The sequence below is a fragment of the Scyliorhinus canicula genome, chromosome 25, assembly GCF_902713615.1.
Source record: "Scyliorhinus canicula chromosome 25, sScyCan1.1, whole genome shotgun sequence".
Lineage (NCBI taxonomy): Eukaryota > Metazoa > Chordata > Chondrichthyes > Carcharhiniformes > Scyliorhinidae > Scyliorhinus > Scyliorhinus canicula.
Window position 1 is genome coordinate 1,750,114 of NC_052170.1, and position 21,935 is coordinate 1,772,048.

A 21,935-nucleotide genomic window follows, 5' to 3' on the forward strand; every position below is an offset into this window, starting at 1 on the left:
CGTGTCCAGCGGAGATTCACACGGATGATCCCTGGAATGGCGGGTCTAACATATGATGAACGGCTGAGGATCCTGGGATTGTATTCATTGGAGTTTGGAAGGTTAAGGGGAGATCTAATAGAAACTTACAGGATAATACATGGCTTAGAAAGGGTGGACGCAAAGAAACTGTTTCCGTTAGGCGAGGAGACGAGGACCCGTGGGCACAGCCTTAGAATTAGAGGGGGTAAATTCAGAACAGAGATGCGGAGACATTTCTTCAGCCAGAGAGTGGTGGGCCTGTGGAATTCATTGCCGCGGAGTGCAGTTGGGGCCGGGACGCTAAATGGCTTCAAGGCAGAGATAGATAAATTCTTGATGTCGCGAGGAATTAAGGGCTACGGGGAGAATGCTGGTAGGTGGAGTTGAAATGCCCATCAGCCATGATTGAATGGCGGAGTGGACTCGATGGGCCGAATGACCTTACTTCCACTCCTATGTCTTATGGTCTTATGGTAATTCCTTTAAGAATGAATGATTTGTCCTGCTATTGATGATCAAATCTTCTTGACAATTTTCCAATATTCAGGTAAAGTGTTGGAGCTGCAGTAGAACAGTTTGGTTCAGGGCGCTGCTAGTTCGACAGCACAAGTCTATTTCTGGAATATTGTCAGGGCCCATAGCCGTTTCCAGTCCAGTGCCTTCAGCTACTTCTTTTTTTAAAAAATAATTTTTATTGAAAGAGTTTTTCCATACAGACATTTACCCCTACTAATTTTTAAATTATTTACAACACAATCCCTCTAGGCAAATATCCCTCCCTCGCCCGCCCTCTCGCGCGCACCAGTCCTCCCCCCCACCCCCCCCCCCAAGCAACAACTTAACAAACAAGGCAGCCTACAGTTTCAGACATGAGCAGCGAGCAGACTTGCCCGCGTTACAGTCGTGCATGTCCCCCCACGACCATTGCTGCCCCCCTCACCCTCCCCCCCCCTCTCCTCCCCCCCCTCCCTCCCCTCCCCCCCCTCCCTCCCCTCCCCCCCCCCTCTCCTCCCCCCCCTCCCCTCCCCCCCCTCCCCTCCCCCCCTCCCCTCCCCCCCTCCCTCTCCTCCCCCCCTCCCTCCCCCCCTCCCCTCCCCCCCTCCCCTCCCCTCCCCCCCCTCCCCTCCCCCCCTCCCCTCCCCTCCCCCCCCTCCCCCCCTCCCCCCCCCTCTCCCCTCCCCCCCTCCCCTCCCCCCCCTCCCCTCCCCCCCTCCCCCCCCCCCTCCCCTCCCCCCCCCCCTCCCCTCCCCCCCCCTCCCCTCCCCCCCCCCCCCCTCCCCTCCCCCCCCTCCCCTCCCCCCCCTCCCCCCCTCCCCTCCCCCCCCTCCACTCCCCCCCTCCCCTCCCCCCCTCCCCTCCTCCCCTCCCCCCCTCCCCTCCCCCCCTCCCCTCCCTCCCCTCCTCCCCTCCCCCCCCCTCCCCTCCCCCCCCCTCCCCTCCCCCCCCTCCCCCTCCCCTCCTCCCCTCCCCTCCTCCCCTCCCCCCCCCTCCCCTCCCCCCCCCCTCCCCCCCCTCCCCTCCTCCCCTCCCCCCCTCCCCTCCTCCCCTCCCCTCCTCCCCTCCCCCCCCCTCCCCTCCCCCCCCTCCCCTCCCCCCCCTCCCCTCCCCCCCCCCCTCCCCTCCCCCCCCCCCTCCCCTCCCCCCCCCCCCCCTCCCCTCCCCCCCCCCTCCCCCCCCCTCCCCTCCCCCCCCCCCCCTCCCCTCCCCCCCCCCCCTCCCCTCCCCCCCCCCCCTCCCCTCCCCCCCCCCCCCTCCCCTCCCCCCCCCCCTCCCCCCCCCCCCCCCCGGGTTGCTGCTGCCACGACCCCGAACGCCTATCTCTGATCTAAAAAGTCAAGGAAAGGTTGCCACCGCCTGGAGAATCCCTGTACCGACCCTCTCAGAATTAATATCCTTCGTCGAGCCACTAGGGACGCAAAGGCCAGTATTCCGGCCTCCCTAGCCTCCTGTACCCCCGGTTCTACCCCGACCCCAAAGATCGCAAGCCCCAATCCTTGTTTGACCCTGGACCCCACCACCTTCGACACTGTCCTTGCCACCCCCTTCCAGAACCCTTCCAGCACCGGACATGCCCAGAACATATGCACATGGTTCGCTGGGCTTCCCAGACATCTGACACACCTGTCCTCACCCCCAAAGAACCGGCTCATCCTTGTCCCCGTCATGTGAGCTCTATGCAGCACCTTAAATTGAATGAGGCTCAGTCTCGCACACGAGGAGGAAGAGTTGACCTTCTCCAGTGCATCCGCCCACGTTCCGTCTTCTATCTGCTCTCCCAGCTCCCCTTCCCACTTGGCTTTCAGCTCCTCCCCTGATGCTTCTTCCGCCTCCTGCATTATCTTGTAGATGTCTGATATCTTCCCCCCTCCGACCCAAACCCCCGAGAGCACCCTATCACTCGCCCCCTTACTGGGGAGCAGGGGGAACCCCTCCACCTGCCGCCTAGCAAATGCCTTCACTTGTAAATATCTGAACATGTTTCCCGGGGGGAGCTCAAACTTCTCCTCCAGCCCTCCCAGGCTCGCAAACCTCCCCTCTATAAACAGGTCCTTCAGCTGCCGTATGCCCACCCTGTACCAGCTCTGAAATCCCCCGTCTATGTTCCCCGGGATGAATCTATGGTTCCCTCTTATTGGCGCCGCCAACAGACCTCCCATTTCCCCCCTGTGTCGCCTCCACTGCCCCCATATCTTGAGGGTGGCCGCCACCACCGGGCTCGTGGTGTACCTCGTGGGGGGGAGCGGCCATGGTGCCGTTACTAGGGCCCCCAGGCTTGTGTTGCCACAGGATGCCCTCTCCATTCGTTTCCAAGCTGCCCCCTCCCCTTCCATCATCCACTTGCGCACCATTGACACATTTGCCGCCCAGTAATACCCCGAGAGATTGGGTAGTGCCAGCCCTCCACTGTCCCTACTCCGCTCCAAAAAGACCCTCCTCACCCTTGGGGTGCCGTGCGCCCACACGTAGCTCATGATGCTACTCGTCACCTTTTTGAAGAAGGCCCTAGGGAGGAAGATGGGCAAGCACTGAAATAAAAACAAGAACCTTGGGAGGACCGTCATTTTGATTGACTGCACCCTCCCCGCCAGCGACAGCGGTACCATGTCCCACCTCTTAAATTCCTCCTCCATCTGTTCCACCAGCCTGGAAAAGTTCAACTTGTGGAGGGTCCCCCAGTTCCTTGCCACCTGCACCCCTAAGTACCTAAAGCTCTTTCCTGCTCGCTTGAAGGGGAGTCTCCCAATACCCTCTCCCTGGTCCCCCGGGTGTATCACAAAAACCTCGCTTTTGCCCAAATTTAGTTTGTACCCCGAAAAGTCCCCAAACTCTGCTAATAGTTCCATTATCTCCGGCATTCCCCCTTCTGGGTCTGCCACGTACAGCAGTAGATCATCCGCATACAGCGATACTCGATGTTCCTCCCCTCCCCTAGTCAGTCCTCTCCACCCCCCTGAACCCCTCAGTGCCATCGCCAACGGTTCAATCGCCAGTGCGAAAAGTAGGGGGGATAGGGGACATCCCTGCCTGGTCCCTCGGTGGAGCCCGAAATACTCCGACCTCCTCCCGTTTGTCACTACACTCGCCGTCGGGGCCGAGTAGAGCAACTTCACCCACTTAATAAACCCTTCTCCAAACCCAAACCGTTCCAACGTCTCCCACAGGTACTCCCACTCCACCCTATCGAATGCCTTCTCCGCGTCCAGCGCTACCACTATCTCAGCCTCCCCCTCCACTGCCGGCATCATAATTACATTCAGCAATCTCCGCACGTTCGTGTTGAGCTGCCGCCCCTTCACGAACCCCGTCTGGTCCTCATGGATTACCCCTGGCACACAATCCTCTATTCTAGCTGCCAGGATCTTTGCCAGCAACTTGGCATCCACGTTCAGAAGCGAGATAGGCCTGTAGGACCCGCACTGCACGGGGTCTTTATCCCGCTTCAATATCAGGGAGATCAGAGCCTGCGACATTGTTGGGGGCAGAACCCCCCCCTCTCGCGCCTCATTAAAGGCTCGTACCGGTCCCACCAAGTCCACATTTTTCTTGTAGAATTCCACCGGGAACCCATCTGGCCCCGGCGCCTTCCCCGCTTGCATCTGACCTATTCCCTTGACTAGCTCCTCTAGCCCTATTGGCGCCCCCAGCCCTTCTACCAGCCCCTCCTGGACCCTTGGGAACCTCAATTTGTTTAGGAAGTCCTCCATTCCCCCTCTCCTCGTCGGCGGCTCAGACCGATACAACTCCTTGTAAAAATCCCTGAAGACCCCATTCACTTCTTGCCCCTTCTGCACTACCTTCCCGCCCCTCTCTTTCACTCCCCCAATCTCCCCTTCAGCTACTTCTTGACATCATGTGGAGTGAATTGAATTGGCTGAAGACCGGGGACCTCAGCAGGAGGCAGAGATGGGTCATTTATTCGGCATTTCTGGCTTGAGATGGCTGCCAAATTTTGACTCTCCCATCGAGGATAGGGATATTTGTGGAGCCTCCTCCTCTTGTTGTTTAATTGTGGTCCACCATTCACAGCTGGGTGGGGCAAGACTGCAGACCAGGTGCACAGGGGGAGCTCAGTGAGTTTTGTTTCGATAGATTTCAGCAAAGCTTTGGAAACAATGCTCCCAGGAGATCAGTCCAAAAGGTTTGAAGTCATTCCTAGGTGGAGCGCATCCTACTTGGACCGAAAGCTGTCTGAACAAGAGGAAGCAAAGAGAGTTTGCAAGTGGAAGGAACTGACTATTATTTCACAACATGACACAGCAGTGAGATTCGGGGCACTGAAATTAGGCCCCTGAGTTAGCAGAAGGAGCTGTAGAAACGTGAAGAATTTGCACAAGTGAAAAGAAAGCCCAGGGATGACCTTACAAGATTATTTAAGATGCTAAAGGGTAGTGATAAGATGAATGTAAACACCTTTAACATGGTCAACAAACGTAGAAGAGAACAAAAAGACTGAACTATTTGCAGAGGAGAGAAAATATGAAATGAACAGCAGCCCAGCCTTGTGATTCTGTAACCAGTGGATGCAAGGTGGATAAGTCTAAATCGGGTATAAAACGTGCCATTGGACACACGTCTTCCAAATACTGGGACCAAACAGGCCGACCAAAACTCATTTCTTCAACTCCTGCACATTGCTCTGACTTTATGGAATTGAAGTATGACTAACTCAGCGAGCTAAAGGTCTCCGTTCTGATCTAAACACAGATTTTGCTGCTCTAACTTATTGTCATTACCCTTGGCCTTAGGAACCATCAGCTCATTCCCCCTGATGTGAAAGCCCAGCAACACATTTACTAGAGGTCAATAATCAGCATTCCATATTCCCTGTCAGCCAAGACCAACACAAACTTTTTGATAAAAGACACACAACTGTGTTGCACAGAGCATTGGCAGCTCAGGAGATGGGAGTATACCTCATGCTTAGAATGGACTCACTTCAAGGCAGTAGAAAGATCATCTACAATTCAAAACATATGGTTAGGTGAGAGATAATGAGAACTTCAATTTAATATTCCCCTTCTTTCTGGTAAATGTTCAAATAAACACTCCCAGGACAGGTGCAGCAAAGTGTTCAATACAGGGTAAAGCTCCGTTCACACTGTCCCATCAAACACTCCCAGGACAGGTACAGCACGGGGTTAGATACAGAGTAAAGCTCCCTCTACACTGTCCCCATCAAACACTCCCAGGACAGGTACAGCACGGGGTTAGATACAGAGTAAAGCTCCGATTACACTGTCCCCATCAAACACTCCCAGGACAGGTACAGCACGGGGTTAGATACAGAGTAAAGCTCCCTCTACACTGTCCCCATCAAACACTCCCAGGACAGGTACAGCACGGGGTTAGATACAGAGTAAAACTCCCTCTACACTGTCCCCATCAAACACTCCCAGGACAGGTACAGCACGGGGTTAGATACAGAGTAAAGCTCCGTTTACACTGTCCCCATCAAACACTCCCAGGACAGGTGCAGCACAGTGTTCAATACAGGGTAAAGCTCCGTTTACACTGTCCCATCAAACACTCCCAGGACAGGTACAGCACGGGGTTAGATACAGAGTAAAGCTCCGTTTACACTGTCCCCATCAAACACTCCCAGGACAGGTGCAGCACAGTGTTCAATACAGGGTAAAGCTCTCTCTGCACTGTCCCTATCAAACACTCCCAGGACAGGTGCAGCACAGCGTTAGATACAGAGTAAAGCTCCCTCTACACAGTCCCCATCAAACACTCCCAGGACAGGTACAGCACGGGGGTTAGATACAGAGTAAAGCTCCCTCTACACTGACCCCATCAAACCCTCCCAGGACAGGTACGGCACGGGGCTAGATACAGAGTAAAGCTCCCTCTACACTGTCCCCGTCAAACACTCCCAGGACAGGTACAGCACGGGGTTAGATACAGAGTAAAGATCCCTCTACACTGTCCCCATCAACCACTCCCAGGACAGGTACAGCACGGGGTTAGATGCAGAGTAAAGCTCCCTCTACACTGTCCCCATCAAACATTCCCAGGACAGGTACAGCACGGGGTTAGATACAGAGTAAAGCTCCCTCCACACTGTCCCCATCAAACACTCTCAGGACAGGTACAGCACGGGGTTAGATACAGAGTAAAGCTCCCTCTACACTGTCCCCATCAAACACTCCCAGGACAGGTACAGCACGGGGTTAGATACAGAGTAAAGCTCCCTCTGCACTGACCCCATCAAACACCCCCAGGACAGGTACAACACGGGGTTAGATACAGAGTAAAGCTCCCTCTACACTGTCCCCATCAAACACTCCCAGGACAGGTACAGCACGGGGTTAGATACAGAGTAAAGCTCCCTCTACACTGTCCCCATCAAACACTCCCAGGACAGGTACAGCACGGGGTTAGATACAGAGTAAAGATCCCTTTGCTGTGTTCATTCAATGACCCTGAATTAGAAGTGAAGAATTTTGAAAGCAGATTCACTCAGCTTCTGGAGCTACAATGGGCAGAATTCAACAGAGATTTTCAGAAATATTCTTGATGCTAACCAAATGAGACGAGTGCTTTATTAAATAAAGCCCTCTTATTGTGAAATGCACCAGCTGCCTCCTTTAGCAATAACTGATAACGATGGGCTCCCAAGCTGAGCAGTGTTCCTCCCTTCAATGTTTCTCTGTCTCTGTACAGATTGTTAACTTGCCATTTCACTTAGATGCTTCATGTCTTTCCAGCAATGTATTATGAGTACAGTACATAAACAGACTATGTTGATCTTTATGCTTCATACAAGCTTTCACTCGACTTCATTGAACTCAATTAACATGCCCTTCTTTCTCTCCCATATATTTCTCAGACCTTCCTTTAAATGCGATCTATATCCTATTCACCCACAACTGCTCCAAGTGGTAGCAATTTCCTCATTTTCACAACTCTCTGGGTAAAGAAGTTTCTCCTAAATTCCCAATTGGATTTATCTGTGATTATCTTCTATTACTGGCCCCTAGATTTGTGGAGACACTTTCTCAACATTTACTCTGACATCCTTCAATAACTTGGATCAATTGGATCGTCTCTCTGGCTTCCCATTTCTCAAGAAGAGTCCCAGCCTGTTCAACCTTTACTGATAGGTCTAAACTCTCAGTTCTGGGGCTGGATTCTCCCCTACCCGGCGTGACGGAGGGTCCCGGAGTAGGGGAGTGGCGCCAACCACTCAGGGGTCGCGCCTCCCCAAAGGTGGGGAATTCTCCCATTACGTCCCATTACGTAATGGAATTCTCCCATTACGTCCCATCCGGGCCGGAGAATCGCCGCAGGGGCCTCTCCGATCGGAGTGGCGGGATTCCTGCCCCCGCCACTTCCCGGGTGGCGGAGAATCTCTGCCACGGCGGGGGCGGGATTTTAGGCGCCCCCAGGCGATTCTCCAACCCTGCTGGGGGTCGGAGAATTTCGCCCCTGTTATCATCTGTGTAAATCAGGGTGCAGGGGTAATGTCACTGGACTAGTCGTCCATTGTTGTAAAAAACTATCTGGTTCACTAATGTCCTTTAGGGAAGGAAATCTGCCGTCCTTACCTGGTCTGGCCGACACGTGACTCCAGACCCACAGCAATGAATCTTAACTACCCTCTAAAATGGCCGAGCAAACCATTCAAATCAAGGACAATTGGGGATGCGTGACAAATGCTGGCCGTGCTGGCGATGCCTACATCCAATGATATTTTAAAAATAATAAATGTTTGTACTTTCTCCAGTGCAGTTTGGAGGCCAGACTGTGCACCCACCATAAATGTGGTCCACAAGTTACCAGAGCAGGATTCTGAGATTTTATTTTACTTCTAATATTCTTTAAAGAGCTGTCAATGAAATAGTCATTGTGATACGTAGCCAGGTTTCACCTTGGTGGTACACTGTCCACAACATTTAGAAAGCAGCTTTATTTATCACTGAAGTGTCATTGTGACTGACAATCCAATACTATTCAATTGGCTCTACAAACCATGCATATTATGGTCTGTCCTACATCCTGCTCAGCTCATTCACTTATGCAGTGTAGCTGGATAAATATTATCACTTTTCCTTGATTTACAGTAGAATATTTGTTTAACTTTCCATCCCACACAATATACCCCGATTAATACTTTCCCTGACAAGACCCCACCCTGCTGCATTGCATGGTCTTTCTGTAGTGAACCCAGTACCTCTCCGTTCCTTACCTACCCGGCTCCTCCTGTTCCCTCAGTGCTGCTTTAACTGGGAGCCTATCCCACTGCCTTACTCTGTCACTTCCTTTGAATGTTGAATCAGAGGCGGATTTCTGGCCAGCTGCATTTTCCACCCTAATGACGGGTTTACCACAAACGAGGGGCTGGCTTAGCACAGGGCTAAATCGCTGGCTTTTAAAGCAGACCAAGGCAGGCCAGCAGCACGGTTCAATTCCCGTACCAGCCTCCCCGAACAGGCGCCGGAATGTGGCGACTAGGGGCTTGTCACAGTAACTTCATTTGAAGCCTACTTGTGACAATAAGCAATTTTCATTTCATTTCATGATGCCAGAGCTGAGGTGGAGCTTAAATTAACCTTTAGTCAGGACCTGGAAAGTTGCCAAGGATTGACAGAAACTGCATCAAATCTATTGACTGGGACAGGTGACTAGGGATTACTACAGCGGATTGATTGCATGAACTTTGAACATTAGCAGCAGGTATTACACATGGCTTCTGTCTCTACTTTAATTATGTCGCCATCACAGACCGACATCTGTATTCCGCCATCCCCTATCGAAACCAGGCATGAGCTGCTGAGATGGTAACTCTGATAATGAAAACTTTTAAATGGAAATAATCTAAAGATATGTCTTGGAAGGTTTCCAGTGATGGAGCTGTGATTATTTCCATTGGCAGCCTGTTCCATTGTGGGATTGTCCCTGGGAAGAAAGACTGTTGAAACACTGTCTTGGAAACAAACTGTCTTTGTGGTTGGTGTGGATGGCCACCTCATGTTTTGTTGTTGTTGGAGATGGTGCAGTGGTTAACACTACTACCTCACAGCTCCAGGGACCCTGGTTCGATTCGGGCCTTGGGTGACTGCCTGTGTGGAGTTTGCACGTTCTCTCCGTGTCTGAGTGGGTTTCCTCCGGGTGCTCCGGTTTCCTCCCACAGTCCAAAGATGGGCAGGTTAGGTGGATTGGCCGTGATAAATTGCCCCTTAGTGTCCAAAAGGTTAGTTGGGGTTACGGGGACAAGGCAGGGGACTGGACCGCGGTAGGGTGTTGTTTCAGAGGGTCGGTGCAGAGTCGATGGGCCGAATAACCTCCTTCTGCACTGAAGGGATTCTATGAACACCAGGTCCTTCTTTCTGTCAATTCCCACCAGTCCATTTCATATTTTAAGAACATGGTTAGTCTGTTTTTCTCCCTCCTTTACTGTAGTGCTTCCCATTTCAAATCTTTGGGCCAGAATGTGACACTGGTGTACTCCCCATACTGATTCATGCAGAAACATGTAGCATGTCTTTGGATTGCATCAACCGTACTTATATCTCTCAGCATTTAAAGGTACCACACACAACTTGCAATAGTTCAGGACTTGACAAACAAATGTTTGGGAAGCTATAACTCTGATATTTTTGTTGCAACAACAAAGAAGATTCCTGCTCAGAAAACCAGGAATCCCGTTTTCTTTGGATGTTATCTGATGAATGTGGAATCCCCAGTGAATATTTTTATATTGAACCTGCTGGAAAATTTGATTACAGAATTGAAAGCTACCGTCTGGAAATGCACACAACACAGCACTTTTTGGAATTGAATGCTATCGCCCATTGGTCCCGCCAGTTTTGCAATTCCAGTGAATTGATATGATCTTGCACGCCCTACCTCTAGCCAAGCTGTTTCAGTACAGCTACATTTCTGGCATCTAGCCAAGATGTTGAAAGTTACCCAGGTATGTCCTGTCCATAAAAAACAATCCAGCCAATTACTGCCGCATTAGTCTCCTCTCCATAGTCAGCAAAGCAATGGAAGGTGTCACTGACGATGCTATCAAGTGGCACTTATATCATTCTTAAACCGTGTCCCCTGGTCAATCTCTCCCACAACTGGAAACATCCTCCCATCATCCAGCCTATTAGTTTAGCACAGTGGGCTAAACAGCTGGTTTGTAAAGCAGAATAAGGCCAGCAGCGCGGGTTCAATTCCCGTACCAGCCTCCCTGAACAGGCGGCGGATAGTGGCAACTGGGGGCTTTTCACAGTAACTTCACCGAAGCCTACTTGTGACAATAAGCGATTTTTATTAAGTCCCTCAGGATCTTAAATGTTTCAATAAGATCACCCCTCAATCTCCTAAACTTGAATTGATACAGGCCAAACCTGTCCAACCTTTCCTCAGAAAGATAAACTACCCGTCATCCCAGGAATGAGCTGAACTGTTTCTAATTATATCCTGTTTTTAACAAGGAGAGCAGACTGTACGCGGTATTCCAGATGTGGTCTAACACAGGCCCTGTAAACTGCAGCAAAACCTCCCAACTTTTAGATTCTGCTCACCTTGCAATAAACACCAACATTCTCTTTCCCTTCCTATTCACTTCCTGTACCTGCAAATTAACCTTTTGTGATTCATCTGCCAGGATGCCCAGATCCCTCTGTACCTCAGAGTTCTCTTTCTATTTAAATCATTTGCTGTTTTTCTAATCTTCCTGCCAAAGTGGACAAGTTCACATTTTCCCATCCTATATTATAAACCATAAGACCATAAGACATAGGAGTGGAAGTAAGGCCATTCGGCCCATCGAGTCCACTCCGCCATTCAATCATGGCTGATGGGCATTTCAACTCCACCTCCCAGCATTCTCCCCATAGCCCTTAATTCCTCGCGACATCAAGAATTTATCTATTTCTGCCTTGAAGCCATTTAGCGTCCCGGCCTCCACTGCACTCTGCGGCAATGAATTCCACAGGCCCACCACTCTCTGGCTGAAGAAATGTCTCCGCATTTCTGTTTTGAATTTACCCCCTCTAATTCTAAGGCTGTGCCCACGGGTCCTCGACTCCTCGCCTAACGGAAACAGTTTCTTTGCGTCCATCCTTTCTAAGCCATGTATTATCTTGTAAGTTTCTATTAGATCTCCCCTTAACCTTCTGAACTCCAATGAATACAATCCCAGGAACGCCAGCCGTTCCTCATATGCTAGACCCGCCATTCCAGGGATCATCCGTGTGAATCTCCGCTGGACACGCTCCAGTGCCAGTATGTCCTTCCTGAGATGTGGGGCCCAAAACTGGACACAGTACTCCAAATGGGGCCTAACCAGAGCCTTATAAAGGCTCAGTAGCACATCGCTGCTTTTATATTCCAACCCTCTTGAGATAAATGACAACATAGCATTCGCTTTCTTAATCACGGATTCAACCTGCATGTTTACCTTTAGGGAATCCTCGACTAGCACTCCCAGATCCCTTTGTACTTTGGCATTATGAATTTTCTCACCGTTTAGAAAGTAGTCTATGCTTGGATTCTTTTTTCCAAAGTGCAAGACCTCACATTTTCTCACGTTGAAATGCATCAGCCATTTCCTGCACCACTCTCCCAAACTGTCTAGATCCTTCTGCAGCCTCCCCACTTCCTCAGCACTACCTGCCTGACCACCTAACTTCGTATCATCAGCAAACTTCGCTAGAATGCCCCCAGTCCCTTCATCCAGATCATTAATATATATGGTGAACAGCTGCGGCCCCAACACTGAACCCTGTGGGACACCGCTGGTCACCGGCTGCCATTCCGAAAAAGAACCTTTTATCCCAACTCTCTGCCTTCTGTCAGACAGCCAATCCTCAACCCATGCCAGTAGCTCACCTCGAACACCATGGGCCCTCACCTTACTCAGCAGCCTCCTGTGTGGCACCTTATCAAAGGCCTTTTGGAAATCCAGATAGACCACATCCACTGGGTTTACCATGTTGCCCACTCGCTTGATCTGTCTATATCCCCTCACAGAATCTACCTCCTCTTGACAAATTACTTTCCTACCTAACTTGGTGCCATTGACAAATTTAGCTTTCATTCGGTCCTTTCATCTGAATCTTTGACGTAGATTGTAAACAGTTGAGACCGCAGCACTGATCTTTGTCGCATTCCATAAGTTAGAGCTTGAAAAAGACCAATTTATTCCCACTCATGTTAGATAACCAATCTTTATGCTATATATTACTCATTGTAACATGCTCTCTTATTTTGTGCAGCAATCTTTGTGGCGACAGCACCTGATCAAATGCCTTTTGGAAATCCAAATACACCACATCTCCAGGTTTCCCATTATTCACCTTGCTCATTTCTCCCTCAAAATCTCTAATTAAAGTTAAACGCGATTTCCCTTTCACAAAGCCATGTTGACTCTGCCTGATCACATTATTAATTTCTAAGTATCCTGGCATAACTTCCTAAATAATAGATTCCAGCAATTTCCCCAGGTCAGATAGGAAGACTAACTGGCCTGTAGCTTTCTGTCTCAATCGTTTATTGATCAAAGGTGTTATTTTACCTATTTTCCAATCCACTGAGACTCTTTGAGAATCTAAGGAATTTTGGAAGATCTACTAATCTGCACCCAATTATCTTAAGTTCTAGGATGCAGGCTATCAGGTCCTGGGAACTTGTAAACCTTTATGTCTAATAGTTTTCCCAGCACCTTTTCCTTAGTGATTGTTTTAATTTCCCCTATTTTTATTCAAACATTTTCCATTTTATGCATAGCGCCAAAACACATCCCACTCAAACAACACCCCCAATCACAAATCCACCACACTAAATAACTAACCTCCTAGACCCCCACCCCCCTCTTTATCAACTAACGGTGACCACCTCTTTGAAATACACAATAAACGGCTGCCGTCTTTGGTAGAACCCCTCAAGTGCTCCGCTCACCGTGTATAGAACAGTACAGGCCCTTCGGCCCACGATGTTGTGCTGACCATTTATCCTAATCTAAGATCAACCTAACCTACATCCCTAATGACTCTGACTCCACCACCTCTGCTGGCAGTGCATTCTACGCACCCACCACTCTCTGTGTAAAGAACCTACCTCTGACATCTCCTCTATACCTTCCTCCAATCACCTTAAAATTATGACCCCCCTCATGACAGCCATCTCCGCTCTGGGGAAAAGTGTCTGGCTATCCACTCTATCCATGCCTCTCATCACCTTGTATACCTCTATCAAGCCTCTTCCTTCTTCGCTCCAGTGAGAAAAGCCCTAGCTCCCTCAACCTTTCTTCATAAGACATGTCCTCCAGTCCAGGCAGCATCCTGGTAAATCTCCTCTGTACCCTCTCCAAAGCATCCACTTCCTTCCTATAATGAAATGACCAGAACTGGACACAATATTCCAAGTTTGGACTAACCAGGGTTTTGGTGTACTTGACTTTCTCAAGGTAGAGAAACTCCATCAGATCTCCCAACCACACTGAGGCACTGGGTGGAGAAGCTGACCTCCACCCCATTAGCACTTGCCTCCGGGCAATCAGCGAGGTGAAGGCCAGGACATCGGCCTGCACAGCCGTCTGCAGCTCCGGCAAATCTGACACCCCAAGTATGATCACTAAGGGACAGGGCTCCATTTCAGTTTTCAGAATTGCCGACATGGTGCCAATGAAGGAGACCCAGAACCGCACGAGCTTAGAGCACAACCAGAACATGTGCACATGATTGGCCGGACCCTTCCCACGACGCTCGCACTTGTCCTCCACTCATCCTGGGCCTAGTCAAATAATCCCGATACACTACTTTAAGCTGCATTAAGCCAAGACTCACACGCGAAGCTGAGGAATTCACCCTCCGCAAGACCTTACTCCACACCCCATCTTCCAACACCCCCTTTTGATTTAAATACTTGTTCAACACCTTCACCAGTTCCTTGTTTACCATTAGTAATTCCTCAGAATCTCTCTCTAGAGGATCAACATTAGGTTTAGTTACTCTCTACCTATTTAAATATGTGTACAAACTCTTACTGCCTGTGTTTATATTACTGGCTTGTTTTGCTCATATTCAACTTGCTCCCTTTTTGCTTAGTCATTTTTTGCGGGTTCTAAAATCTGCCCAGTCTTCTGACCGACTACTAACCGTAGAAGATTTGAACAGTTTTTTTTCCCCAATTTATGTAGTCCTTAACTTCTTTATTCAGTCACAGATGATGCAACCTTCTCAGAGTCTTTCTTTCTCACTGGGGTAAGAGTTACTAAATATCTCCTTAAACGTCTGCTTCTGCACGTCTATTGACCTACTTTTTAACCTAATTTCCCAGTTTGCTTTAGCTAGCTCTGCTTTCACACCCTTATAATTACATTTACTCAGGTTTAAAACACTAATCTTAGACCCACACTTCAGCACTTCAAACTGAACATGAAATTCTATCATGTTATGATCACTGTTACCTAAAGACCCTTTTACTATGGAGGTTATTGATTAATCCTGTTTCATTGTACATGATCAGATCTAGAATAATCTGCTCCACGACGGCACTGGAACATACTGCTCTAAGAAATTGTCCTGAATACACCAATTCACCCAATCGACATTGGGTCACCCATGATTATTGCAGCACTTTCCTTACACACCTCATTTATTTCTTCCTGTAAACTCTGTCCGACAGTGTAACTACCATTAAGGGCCCTATAAACTACTCCCACAAGTGACCTCTTAATTTTCCTATCTCTACCCAAACTGATTCGACAACTTGCTCTTTCGAGCTAAGATTATTACTGTACTAATACCATCCTTAATTAACAGAGCTACCTCACCACCTTTTCCTAGCTTCTTCTATTTTTAAAATATCCAGTTCTCAGCCTTAGTCACCCTGCAACCATGTCACTGTAATGGCTATCAGATAGGTATCGATTTCTATCAGTGATAATAATTCTTTCATTTTGTTACAAATGCTACACACATTCAAATGCAGAGCCTTTAACTCTGTCCTTTTACCATTTTTGCAAACTCCAGTCTTATTTTCTGGTGCCCTCTTACATATATACGAACATATGAATTCTTAAGAATTGGGGGAAAATAAGATTAAAAAATGAAATTGGGATCATATAAAAAGGGGAATTGATAAAGGCAGCTGTCTGAAGGGGTGCTTTGATATGTGAATTAGCAGACCAGTGAGAAAAACAAGTGTTTACCAATGTGACTAGGGGAGAACAATGAGGTGTAGAAGAGGGGACTTTAAAGTAGAGAGATAAGGGAATTGGCACTTATGTGCTAAAAGCCGGCTCCATAAATTGGACATCACAGGGAAAGAATGACATATCCATAGCACAATAACTGGGGAAAGGGACACATCAGCAGCAACTATCCTCACAGCCACACCCAGCTCCACAAAACAGTCTCACCTGCAAACATGATCGCTAAAAGGGCAGATAGTTAAAACCCAAAACTCCAACCAAGAAGTTTATGCCATTGCTGAAACTGAAGACGGTTTTCCCAAATGTGGAAAAACAACCTGTACATGGTAATTATCTGCTGGATTTGGTTCAGAATTCTATATTAGATGTTGTTTGGAGAAAGGGGTATCTCAAGAGTTCAGACATATAGGTAGTTGGGAGCAAGGGGGTAAGTTCATGTGATATTGTATGTGCAGAGCCATCAGTATAGTTAAGTGTATTGCCTTCTTGTCATGTGTTTTCCTTTTTTTGAAAATTGAGTTTTCATGTTTTATATCCAACAGATTATTAAAAACTGTGCAAAAAAACAACCTGTATATTTACAAACGAGCACCTTCATAACGACAACTGTGACCCATTTATAACCATTTCCCCAATGTGGCCGAGACACATATATACCGGCATTTATATACATTTTGATTTGGACCTGAGCATGCCAATTGGTGCTGCCGATCGCCAGCCGAGCAGGATTCCCGGGCGGACGATCTAGGATGCAAAGGCTACGGCCTCAGCCCCCTTCCCCATGAAGAGCTCTGGCTGATCTAACATCAAGGAGCTCTGGCAAAATTGAAGTCAATGAGAATCAGTGGAAAATTCTCCACTGGTTGGAGCCACACCCGGCACAAAGGAAGATGGTTGTGGTGGTTGCAGGTCAATCATCTCAGCTCCAGGACATCACTGCAGGAGTTCCTCAGGGTAGTGTCTTCGGCCCAACCATCTTCAGCTGCTTCATCAATGACTTTCCTTCCATTATCCAGTCATAAGTGAGCATGTTTGCTTATGACTGCACAATATTCAGCACCATTTGTAACTCCCAGATACTGAAGCAGTCTATATCCATATGCAACAAGACCGGAATAGTATTCAGGCTTGGGCTGATAAGTGGCAAGTAATATTCGCACCACACAAATATCGGACATCGACCACCTCCAATGAAAGAATCTAAGCATCTCCCCTTGATATTCAATGGTATTACCATCGCTGAATCCCTCACTGTCAGCAGCCTGGGGGTTACCATTGACCAGAAACTGAACTGGACTAGCCATATAAATACCATGGATACAAAAGCAGGTCATAGGCTGGGAATCCTGTGGTGAGTAACTCCCCTCCCGATTCCCCAAAGCCTGTCCACCATCTACAAGGCACAAATCAAGAGTGTAATGGAATACTCTCCATTTGCCTACTTGAGTGCAGCACTAACAACACTCAAGAAGCTCAACACCATCCAGGACAAAGCAGCCACCTCGATCAACACCCCATCCACCACCTTGACAGTGGCAGCAGTGTGTCTACAAGATGCTCTGCAGGAACTCACCAAGGTTCCTTCGACAGCACCTTCCAAACCCGCAACCCGCAACCTCTACCATCCAGAAGGACAAGGGCCACTGACACATGGGAACACCACCACCTGCAGGTTGCCCTCCAAGCCACGTACCATTCTGACTTGGAAATATATCACCGTTCCTCACTGTCACTGGGTCAAATCCTGGCTATCCCTCTTCCTAACAGCACTGTAGGTGTACCTATACCACATAGACTGCAGCGGTTCAAGAAGGCAGCTCACCACCACCTTCTCAAGGGCAATAGGGATGAGTAATAAATGTCGGCCTTGCCAACGACACCCACATCCCATGAATTGTTTTTCAAAATCTCATGTATTCTATTCACTGGTCATATTACTCAGTGAAGTTGAAAAATGGGAGGCCCTTACAAACAATTCAAGAGGACAGAGCAAAAGCGCAAAGTGTGGAGAAATGACCAGAGGATGTAGCTCACCGCTACTTTATTACTCATGGGCCAGCCTTCAGCTGTCCTTCGCAAGTCCCTGGTACCACTAGTGGGTAGATGCAGCATGTCATGAGTTACAGAATGAGTCTCTATATCTTAATTTATCACTAACTGATGACCAAACCTCACACAACCAAGGAGAGGCAACAGAAGGAGAACTTGACAACCCACATAAATTGGATCCCAACTCAGACAAGGTAATGGGTATCATGGACCCATCACCCGACATCACCCTGACCTGGACATTCTAAAGGGCTCGTAAACAGTCACATTCCTACTTCCTGCCACTTGGAAACATACACCTTCTCTTCGTAGCTACCTTAGCAACAGCAGTATACACTCCACACCCATCATCCATCCAAGCGGCCTAAATCTGTTTAACTGGAAGTTTTCCACTTGAGCAGTACTCGGACAATAACAATCAGTAAACCATCAGCTGCCATTCAGAAGAATGAGAGTCACCCTCGGGATTTGCTCATTGAAATCGAACCAGGGTACTTCAGAGCAAGTTGTCTTTATGTTTTATTAAACAGCAATGATTGATGGCAGTATCAACAGGAAATGGCCTCAAGGAATCACTGGATCAGACACTAGTGTAAAGAAGACGATTCCATTCACACAGATAAAACCTCACAATTTGCACAACATCCCAGGACCTCTACTCTACTCAGCCCCCCCACAACCCGTCTTTGTCAACCTCCCCCCCCCCCCCCCACCAACATTCTTGAGGCCCTTGGGCAACCCCCATCCCTCCTCTAATGGGCAAGGCTCCCTCAGGCCTGACCCCTGGCAGTGCCAACCTGCCACCAGGGCAGGCTGGCAGAGCCAGGGTGAATGCCAGGGTACTACCCTGCCCTGTCCCTGACCACCCAGGGGTCTGTAATGGCCTGTGAGACCCCCCTCCACCCCCGATATGCCATCATGCCTGGCCAATGTTTGTGCAAACCAGTGCCAAATGGCACCCGGTCAAGGTCTCGCAGGCACGGCCATTGATTCCCGTGCCCCAGGTGAAAGTGGCGTCCGGGTATTCAAATAAGACTAATTGCTCATTTAAATACCATTCTCTGGATCACGCCCAGGGAGGGCAGAGCGAGTCGGGTAACTGCCGATTAGCCCGTGCAGAGCCCCATTTGGGGCTTTTGCAGGATTTGGCGTGGTGGCTGGATGCCACCCGAAGTGTTTACCCCAGCGGGAAAACCGGTGAGATTCCCACTGGGTGCTTTGGGTGAATCAGTCCACAATTCAACCACACTTAAGAAATTATTTTGGAGCCTGGAGAGTTCCTGACTGAATACTCCCACACTCAGAATGATTCTGCAGTGGGTAACTACAGATCTCAGCAAGACCGGCTCCTCACATATCAGGCCACAGATTTTTAAAGGGTGCCCTAATCTCAAAGTTACGGTGAAGGTCCCCCTCCCCTGATCCCGATTTGCCTTGAGAAGGTGGTGATAACCCCTCTTTTTTCTTAACTGTTGCAGTCAGTGTGCGGAGGTTCCTTCCACTGTTAAGTGGAGGGTTCCAGCATTCTGACTCAGAGGTGATGTCGGGGTGATAATGTATTTCTAACTCTGGACTGTGTATGGCCCAGGGGGTCACTCGAGGTGCTGGCATTCCCATCTGCGTATCTGCATTCCTGTAGGTGATGAGGGTTTGGGAGGTCTTGCCAAAGAGGCCATGGTGACAGGCTACAGTGATTCTTGTAGATGCTGCACGGCAGCCATGGTGTGGAGGATGTTTAAGCCAGTGGATTTGGCTGCGAGTGGGATGGGGAATCGACTTGTCTTGGTCCTGGACAGTACAGACACTAACACGATCATAGGTCCTTCACCGTGTCCTCATGTCAGCTCATATTGCCCGTTAGAATAAAACAATTGGCAATCACACATTAAAGGAAGGAAAAGGAATATTCTAAATGTAGGAAAGATTTTGTATTGGATAATGACAAGCAAGGTACCTGAGTGAGGTTACAGTCTGTGCTGGTACTTAAAGCCCCCATTGTATTGGACGGTCCGCCACCGAATGAATCTTTTACAGCACTCTCAAGCAGTCATAAATATAAAGCAGTGCAGAAGAGATATTATCTTGCGTCTGTTTGAAATTGATTATCCAATTCCCTCTGATTGCGATACAGATCCATTCAGATCACCAGCTCGCCTCACAACTGGAACTGAGCAATGAGCAGACGAGACAAACTGAAATCTCCAGATCCCAGGATAAATTAGGTTTTATACTTAATCTGCAATGTGCACGTGGGTAAAGGGAATATAGGTCTGATTCTATACTGTACACAGAGCAACGTTATAAATATAGCCTATACTGAACACAGGTTGGCGTTATCAATATACCCTATACTGTACACAGGGCAGCGTTATCAATATACCCTATACTGTACACAGGGCAGCGTTATCAATATACCCCATACTGTACACAGGGCAGCATTATCAATATACTCTATACTGTACACAGGGCAGCGTTATCAATATACCCTATACTGTACACAGGGCAGCGTTATCAATATACCCTATACTGTACACAGGGCAGCATTATCAATATATCCTATACTGTATACAGGACAGCATTATCAATATACCCTATACTGTACACAGGGCAGCATTATCAATATACCCTATACTGTACACAGGGCAGCATTATCAATATACCCTATACTGTACACAGGGCAGCATTATCAATATATCCTATACTGTATACAGGACAGCATTATCAATATACCCTATACTGTACACAGGGCAGCATTATCAATATACCCTATACTGTACACAGGGCAGCGTTATCAATATACCCTATACTGTACACAGGGCAGCGTTATCAATATAGCCTATACAGTACACAGGGCAGCGTTATCAATATACCCTATACTGTACACAGGACAGCGTTATCAATATACCCTATACCATACACAGGGCAGCGTTATCAATATACCCTATACTGTACACAGGGCAGCATTATCAACATACCCTATACTGTACACAGGGCAGCATTATCAATATAGCCTATACTGTACACAGGGCAGCGTTATCAATATACCCTATACTGTACACAGGGCAGCATTATCAATATACCCTATACTGTACACAGGGCAGCATTATCAATATATCCTATACTGTGTACAGGACAGCATTATCAATATACCCTATACTGTACACAGGGCAGCGTTATCAATATATCCTATACTGTACACAGGGCAGCGTTATCAATATAGCCTATACTGTACACAGGGCAGCGTTATCAATATAGCCTATACCGTAAACAGGGCAGCATTATCAATATACCCTATACTGTACACAGGGCAGCGTTATCAATATATCCTATACTGTACACAGGGCAGCATTATCAATATACCCTATACTGTACACAGGACAGCGTTATCAATATAGCCTATACTGTACACAGGGCAGCGTTATCAATATACCCTATACTGTACACAGGGCAGCGTTATCAATATACCCTATACTGTACACAGGGCAGCGTTATCAATATAGCCTATACTGTACACTGGGCAGCATTATCAATATAGCCTATACTGTACACAGGGCAGCATTATCAATATACCCTATACTGTACGCAGGGCAGCATTATCAATATACCCTATACTGTACACAGGACAGCATTATCAATATACCCTATACTGTACACAGGGCAGCGTTATCAATATACCCTATACTGCACACAGGGCAGCGTTATCAATATACCCTACACTGTACACAGGGCAGCGTTATCAATATAGCCTATACTGTACGCAGGGCAGCGTTATCAATATACCCTATACTGTACACAGGGCAGCGTTATCAATATAGCCTATACTGTACACAGGGCAGCGTTATCAATATAGCCTATACTGTACACAGGGCAGCGTTATCAATATACCCTATACTGTACACAGGGCAGCGTTATCAATATAGCCTACACTGTACACAGGGCAGCGTTATCAATATAGCCTACACTGTACACAGGGCAGCGTTATCAATATAGCCTATACTGTACACAGGGCAGCATTATCAATATACCCTATACTGTACACAGGGCAGCATTATCAATATACCCTATACTGTACACAGGGCAGCATTATCAATATACCCTATACTGTACACGGCAGCGTTATCAATATAGCCTATACTGTACACAGGGCAGCGTTATCAATATAGCCTATACTGTACACAGGGCAGCATTATCAATATACCATATACTG